The 7,673-nt window shown below is 38.8% G+C and overlaps 1 long non-coding RNA gene across 1 annotated transcript; it reads right to left on the bottom strand.

Annotated features, from left to right (window-relative positions):
* Window positions 1-243: 243 nt before the first annotated feature.
* Window positions 244-5,236, bottom strand: LOC128898613 (uncharacterized). Its single transcript, XR_008462920.1, has 4 exons — window positions 5,184-5,236; window positions 2,640-2,690; window positions 877-927; window positions 244-298 (listed from the first exon to the last, which is right to left on the bottom strand). It is a non-coding gene; the product is annotated as an uncharacterized LOC128898613 (long non-coding RNA).
* Window positions 5,237-7,673: the final 2,437 nt, after the last annotated feature.

Here is a 7,673-nt window from a genome sequence, read left to right as displayed (position 1 = left end):
GAAAATAAGTTCTTATGATTTGGGGGTCTATAAATTACTGCTGCTACAACTTGGGTGAGTAGCCTCATAGGTATCTCTCAATTATCAGCCAGGTTAAAAGAATTTCTAGCAGCAAAGGATGGCATTCAAGGATATGTCTGGGTGGTTAAGTGAAGAAACTAGGATTTCATTTGGAAATACTTGCACAAGGGATTTAGTTTCCCCAGTGAATCTTATGCTAAGGCTCAGCTCAACTTGAGATTGTTACCTTTTTCCTTAGTCACAGTGGAAGCCTTCACTTCTTTTCCTTTTGAAGAGTCTGGAAATTATATCAAACACAGATTGGAAGGAGATAGTGATGTAAGTATACACTGTGCCAAGCAGCACTGTAACAATCATGCAGAACACCAGATTAACCAAAAGTGCAAAAGAAGTGTTAAGACTTCAATTTCCTGTTTATTTCAATGAAAAGCTCAACTCTAAGATTTAAATGTGAACCAAAAGTAATTCCCATTAAATTAGCTGGCAAAGTTTCTGCAATTGCAGGCATGCTCTCATTCCTGTGTAGTCTGTCATTTCAGCCTCTCCTCCTGTCAGTAACAGCTCTGTTACTAATTCACTCAGAACAGACCAGAATTCCCACAGCCATATCAGCTGTGCAGGTCAGACAGAAGTCTAAGAACAGCACAATAAGAGTTATGATTTTATTATATCTGAATCATGTCAGACACTGCTCCATTCAATACATCAAGTCTATTAAGTTAGAAGAAGCTAGGTTTAGTTCCTTTTCACCAAAAGTCTGTAATTGAAAGCACATCCAAACTGCACTGAGATTCCTGCAGACCTTTTCATGAGGCTGACTGCTTATTTCCCAAGCACATAATGATAAGACATTACCCTTTTCCTTTAAGGCTGCTGGAGGCTTCACATCTTTTCTTTTACCAGTCTCTAGAAAGAAGCATTTAACATTTGTCACTAGTCAGGTTAGAGAAATAAGATGACATCTGAAAAGCAAGCAAGTCAAACAATTTGATATGTAGAGAGCAAAAAAAACAAAGGATTTGATAATTAAATGGATTTAACAGCATGGAAATGAAGACTAGGATGAAACAATGAGGTCATTCATTCATCCTTTCAGACTTGGATATGTAAAATAATAAGTCTTCATCATGTCATTAGTTCCTTTGCATTTTGAGGAAGCTGTTCAGCTGTCTCTCAAGCAGGCAATGAAGAATAATGACTTGCAACGAGAAAAGTGATTCCATAGAGCGGTTGGCATCAATGGATTCTTCCTTTGCTGAACCCAAGCATAAAGTTAATCCAAACTGATACAATTAAAATATCTGGAATACTGGTCTTGAAAGCCAGAGGCTGCTGATAAAGGTAAGTGGGAGTCTTTTTATTTTGGAGTGACAAAAGGACCAGTTACTCATTCAGGCCTCCGTTATTCTTTTAATATCAAAGAGGCCATATGGGTATTGCCTGTGAGCAGGATTTCACTTCCTGCATATATATAGCCTTTTAAAAGCACAGGCAAGCTGCATGTAAAATAAGACTGCTGCTCATCCTTTGAATATATATTCATATACTTTATGTCACAATGAGTAGTCCAAGAAGATAATTGCATCTCTAATTTTTCTGCAGAATATAACAAAGTATTAAAGGAGATGAGAAATAAAACCACATTCATGTGCTAGTTCTCTTGTAGCTGACAAAGCAGAAGTCAAGGACAAAAGAAAACCCAGAAGCTGGCTAAGTACAACTAAAGGAAAAAGGCAAACTATCATCTTGTTGTGGTGCCCAAGTGAGACACATGGATGCAAACAGTGAAAAACAGGAGAATCCTGACCCCCAAGCAGTGACCTGCCTCAATTGGAAGGAATAGCTTTATACTCCTTCCAGAAGTGCTGTACTTTCTGCATAATGCCAGCCATAATTTGGGCTGCACTGAATCTCTCCAGCTTTTATTTCTTTTTCTGAAAAAGAGGGACTTTGACACAATTTGGACCTCAGGTGTGCCATTATAGCTCAGGAATCATGCAGAGGTGTGCTAGCCTTTGCTGTTTCCCTAAAATTTTGGAGCTGTTTCTGTACTCTCCAGTGCCCATGAATCCTATAATTCATTGTATTGGTGTTCAATACCTGACCCATTGTAACAAACAGGCACTACCAAACAGTCCAAGACCTTTGTGTATGCACAGCTAGCAGGCCAGCCTCCTTCAGATGAAAGGATTGAGACTTAAATCATCACTCACAAACATCTAGATCTGTTGGTAGCCTCAGCCAGTTTCATTCTCAGCCAACCACATTCTTCATCCATAGCTACATGGATTTAGTTTAGTTCCCTGAAGGAGTGTCCCCACTATGGGATTTAGACAACTTGTTTTTGACAGACTAACAGAAGAAGGTACAAAAATACATTTTAGCACTTCCCCAGGATGCAAAATCAAATCCCTGCATTTAAAAGAAGCCCAGGTAGGGACCCTACTGGGAATCTGTACAGCACAAATGTTGTTGAAAACAATACAGTGGCTAAAATAATCTAAATGTGAACCAAGCTGGCTTTGGTTCTCCATCCTCATATATTTCACCTTGAGGCCTATTTCTAGCACTGAATAGCTGTTCTGATATTCAGTTATGAATTTCTTAGCTTCACTTACCTTTTTCTTTTGACCCTTCTGGATTCTTGGGGTTTTTCCCTTTCAGAGAATCTGTAGGGAGGTAATTAAGTTTTTGAGGCTTAGAAGATAGGTCGACCCTTTTACACTTCAAAGAGAAATGAACAAATACTTAAAAATTAAGACTAAACCTTGTGAACATAAATTGATTCGACTTTCACCTGCCTGCATCCTCTCCAGTGACCACCTTGTATTTTTTAAGGTGCAATAGTGTTAGTAGTAAATGCAAGAGGATAAGTTGTCTATAGAGACCTCACAGAGGGAAGCAACTGGAAAGGAGAAGGGGAAAATGTGAGCAATGGCACAGGATTAGAAATGGTTAGGGCCTTATCCATAACCTCATGAAGTCAGACAGCATTAATCTCTTTTCTCTGGTGGGCTGAAGCCTGATTTTTTTACCTCAGTCCTTCAGAAAGCATGTATTCTGAGTCAGCAAGCACAGGAAAGCACAGACATTATGGTGTATAAACAACTGATATATAATTTAATTATTCATTTTAAGCAATATGCTCTGAAATAGATATTAGGGAATTTTAGGAGGAGCTGGGGTTTTTTTTTCCAAACTGAGGAAATAATTTCCTAAGCTTATGAATGTATGTGGTTTGAGTATCACAGCTTGCAGGATGTTGAGTGGATCCAATTTCACTCCATCTGACAGGATATAGCACCTAAGCATCTAGGAAAAAGATGCCATTCATTCCAAATTAAAGTGAACCAAATCTTCAGTAGAACAGATCAAGCTAAAAGAAGTTCCTTTCCAAAATAGGTTCAACTCTGATCATCCTCCTGGCTGCCATGGTACCAGGAAGGGATCCCACCTTATCCATCTGGCTTTGTGAGTTCTGACAGAAAAGATTCACTTCCAGGATGGCTGGAGCTGTTGGAGAAATCACACTGTTCAGGAATAGGTACTTAAATGAGGAGCCTGATCCTCACAGTGGCAGGTAGACACCTTCAGGAGACTGAGAGAAAACTTGCAGTGTGAAGACTGAAACCTTTTGAGTCTCTATATAGACTATGTAGGAAGTCTTGAGACAACAGCTGTCTGACCTGACCATTTTACTCTGTGTGAACATTTATGGTCTCAAAGATCAGCAACCACTGTTACAGCCACAGGTACATTGGCCTTGTGGGTTTGGTGTCGTATGCCCATGAGGTTGCTTTGTCATACATGAAGCAGCTCTCCCTGTGTTTTCCTGTGATTTGTAGCTCCTAAAGCAGGTTCATTTGTAGCTCCTAAAGCAGGTTCATCACTTGACCTTTAGAACTTCTGAATGCAGCTACCAGTGGAGGACACTTTCCAGAGTGTACTTCCCCACCCTCTGAGCCACAGATACTGGGATCACCAGTCCTCCTTCCCTTCCAGGGAGCACCTCTAGAGTAAACCACAGAATTTGCAGATTGTTATAATTTAACTTTGATTTGTGTATGAGGGAGTGATCAGTTAGTGTTTGTCCAATTGAACAAGAGTGATGAGTGAACACAGCTTCCAGGATTTTGAAAGTAAGTCTAGTGATAAGATTATTCCTCCTTGTGTACAGTGGTTAAACTAAATGCTTCATGCAGTTCTTTGTTTGAAATAGCATAAAATGGGTCTAATTTAGAATGAATGTTAATATATCTGCCTGTTTGGGAGACCTTTTTATCCTAAAGAGCCTACATAACATGCCAGGTAAGTCTTATCCATAAATCAGTTCTCCTTTCAAACACAGCTACTTTTAGAAAGGTGGGGAGCAAAAAAGCATTCAGCAAAATAAGGGATGAAAGGAAATTCAGCTGAGTTCACCATCTACTCTGACCAAATTCAACAAGGCATGGGAACTGTTAGAGAATTAACAAGGAAACAAAGGAAGATTCAGACTAACACTCATGTTACAGGTGGCTGACTGGTTTTAACTAACAGCTTCTGTAGTCCAGAAATCACATTACCCACACATATGCTCCTAAACTTTACTTTAGTCTTGTTGTGTTCACAGATTTATGCAAGCATTCAGTTCAGACTTTGCTCACTTTCTCCAATTAAACATTTTGCACTGCTCAGAAGTGCAAGTTCATAGGAAAGTTCTTAACTATTACTCAGAGTGGTGTTATGATATCTATGTAATTAATGTTGAGACTTCTGAACATTAATTGGCTTACCACATTCTGTTATGTCCTATTTTGCCCATTGGAATGTGCTGCCCAGGGAGGTGGTGGAGTCACCGTCACAGGAGGTGTTTAGGAAGAGACTGGATGGGGCACTTGGTGCCATGGTTTAGTTGATTAGATGGTGTTGGGTGATAGGTTGGACTTGATGATCTCAAAGGTCTTTTCCAACCTGGTTAATTCTATTCTATTCTATTCTATTCAGTTCTATTCCCCCTTCCCCCCTCCCCTCCCTTTTTTTCATACTATACATCTTGTAAAATATTTCAACCTATTCCATGTTGGTTAAGATTTACAGTAAGAAAGATTTATAGTGATTGTTTTAAAAGTAATTCTTTGTGGGGCTTTCAGCAAGTTTCATATTCTGTTGTGCATTCTTACCTTTCTCTTTTAAAGATGTAGGATTCTTTCCTTCCTTTTCTTTAGCATGTTCTGTAAATGAAAAAAAAAAATCATTAATCTTTAAGGCAGAGTGATAAAAGGTTAGCACCTAATACCTCTGGGATAATGAGTGGGTGAATAACTGCTGGTTTCTAACTGAGCCATTATACCAATTAAATGTGTAGCGCAAAACTGCTTTTCTTCAGTTTTAGCATGCCCACAAAGTGAAGCCACTCAAACCCTATTTCACTTGCGGGTGGTAACAACAAATTTTAGCCAGTGTTCCTGAGTTTGGACTTCTATGGTTTCATAGGGATGCTTCATAACACTAAGGCTCAGTTTGCACTTCTGATCTAGGTAATGGGTGTTAAAGTTTATCACAAAATTTCTGAGATTGTATTATGCTTATAAATTCCTAAGCAAGCTACACTGTAAAAGCAAAATGGCCAAAGCAGTGGCTGTTGGTTTTGGTTTTATTCTCTTCATGCACATTGATCTTAGGAGTTTATACCATTTTGTCCAGCCATGTTACCTTTATCTTTTGTAGGAGGTGGAGATTTCAACTCTCTCTCTTTTCCAGGATCTGTAAAAGAAGCAATCACACCGATAAAGTGAGAGTCAGAATCCACAACTGAGTGAAATGGTGAGATTTAATTGTGAGAGGGAATGAAGCATCTAGATCATATGAGAGACTGCAACTGTATTATTAGAAATTGTAAATAGAATGGTTGGAAGAGTTGCAAGAAATTCACCTGTTTCTGTTCAGAGAGTTCATGCCACAAAATGTTTTATCAATTTCACTATGAAACTTACAAAGTTTGCAATCTTCAACTTAATAGTTTTTCAGCTTTCTTAACCAGAAAAGACAAAACTGACTCTTTGCCAGGTTTGACTAATCAGATCTGGCTGTGCCTTCTTCCCTTGTCTGGGACTGTCCATTCTCAGTAAGCAAGTCTAAGGATCTCCTTATTGAAAGTATTCTTTTCTGAGGGCCAGGTGCACATCAGATTGAGAGGGCAATATAAAAATAGGAGGATGAAGAGTTCTTTTTATTCTTCAGTGTGGTGAGGATGACTAGGGCCACACCATCCTTGCTTGATACTGCATGAGGAAGGGCAGTGCCCTCTAAAATGGTAAGAAATAATTTAAACCAAGGATTCTGTTTAAGACAAAATGTGAGAGCATCATCTGGGCTGATAAAACCAGGGTCTCCAAAACTTGCACATAAGAGTGTAAAGGACAGATCACACTGTCCCAAATGTCCCCAAACAAGCTTGTCAGAAGGAACAGAGATTTGGAGTTTGAATCCATGCATGTTAGGTGAGGGGTTTCACCATCTGACTATTGGTTATAGACAAGTATTTTTCTGGGGGAAAAAACCCCAGCATACAATATTCTCCATCAGATGGGAGGAAAAAGTTCTTTCTATTGAGAAAATCTGCAGCAACTTAGTGCCACAAGCTCTTAAAGAACTGTGTTAGAAGATATTTCTTGGTTTTACACGTAGCAGAAGAGGTCAAGACTCCTACTAAGGAGTTTAGATATGAAACCTGCAGTAGCTACACTAGGTAGCTGCAGTGATAATGGTTTACTGCCTTAAGCACACACAGTTCACAAGCTCTCGGTTTGGTTATAAAGGGACGGAAAGCGTCCGATATTAATTTATTATGGTACCAATAAAACTTCTTCTTCACGATTTAGTATTCAGCATTGTGTAAAACAAATTGAGTTCATGGAGAATCTGAGTTGAAGAAATCCAGAAATAATGAAGTTTTGAGGTAGAAGCAACCATCAAGTGGAAAAACTTAATTTACTCTTGACATTGAAACTTCCCCTCTACCGAGGCTGACGTCAAGGGATAAATGTTTCATTACTTTTCTCCTTCTACGTTGTGCTTCCAAAATATCAATACTTCCAGACAATGTAATTTTTAAATGAGAAAACATGGGACAGGAATTTGTTGAACAAGGTCAAGATTGTAATTTTATTGTAACAAAGTTGTTTTCTTCCCTCCTTGCTACACCCCAGACATCCGTTTCCGAAGCTACCCTTGCTCTCCCGCTTCTGCTTGCAGGTTTTGTACTTAACAGTTTATGATTCAGTCACTCATCTTCAAAGGGAGAAAACAATTACCTGCAGATGTCTGTGAAATATGTACAGTGTAAGTATATACCTCTCAGGGTCCTAATAAAAAGTCAATATCAAATCTGTGCTGACAGAAGTAAGATTCAGTGAGAAGACTGAAAAACTTATCCTTCTGTGCTCTTGAGTTGCGAGAAGTTCCCAAGAAGTCTGGAGAGTTGTGAAAGACACAGACCTTTCTCTTTTTATGTTACTCTTTTTATTCATAATTCAAATAAAGATTCTGTGATTCATGCAAGAACACAAGCTAGCTACTAAACTACTCCACTTTTGCCATAATAAAGTATTTACTGCACAACATAAATCCTTTATTTTCAGGAGTCTGCCTGGAAGAAAACCTTAAAAGTT

This window comes from Dryobates pubescens, chromosome 28 (genome assembly GCF_014839835.1).
Source record: "Dryobates pubescens isolate bDryPub1 chromosome 28, bDryPub1.pri, whole genome shotgun sequence".
NCBI lineage: Eukaryota > Metazoa > Chordata > Aves > Piciformes > Picidae > Dryobates > Dryobates pubescens.
Note: the sequence above shows the minus strand (reverse complement) of the source record. Positions and strands in the feature narration are given on the sequence as shown.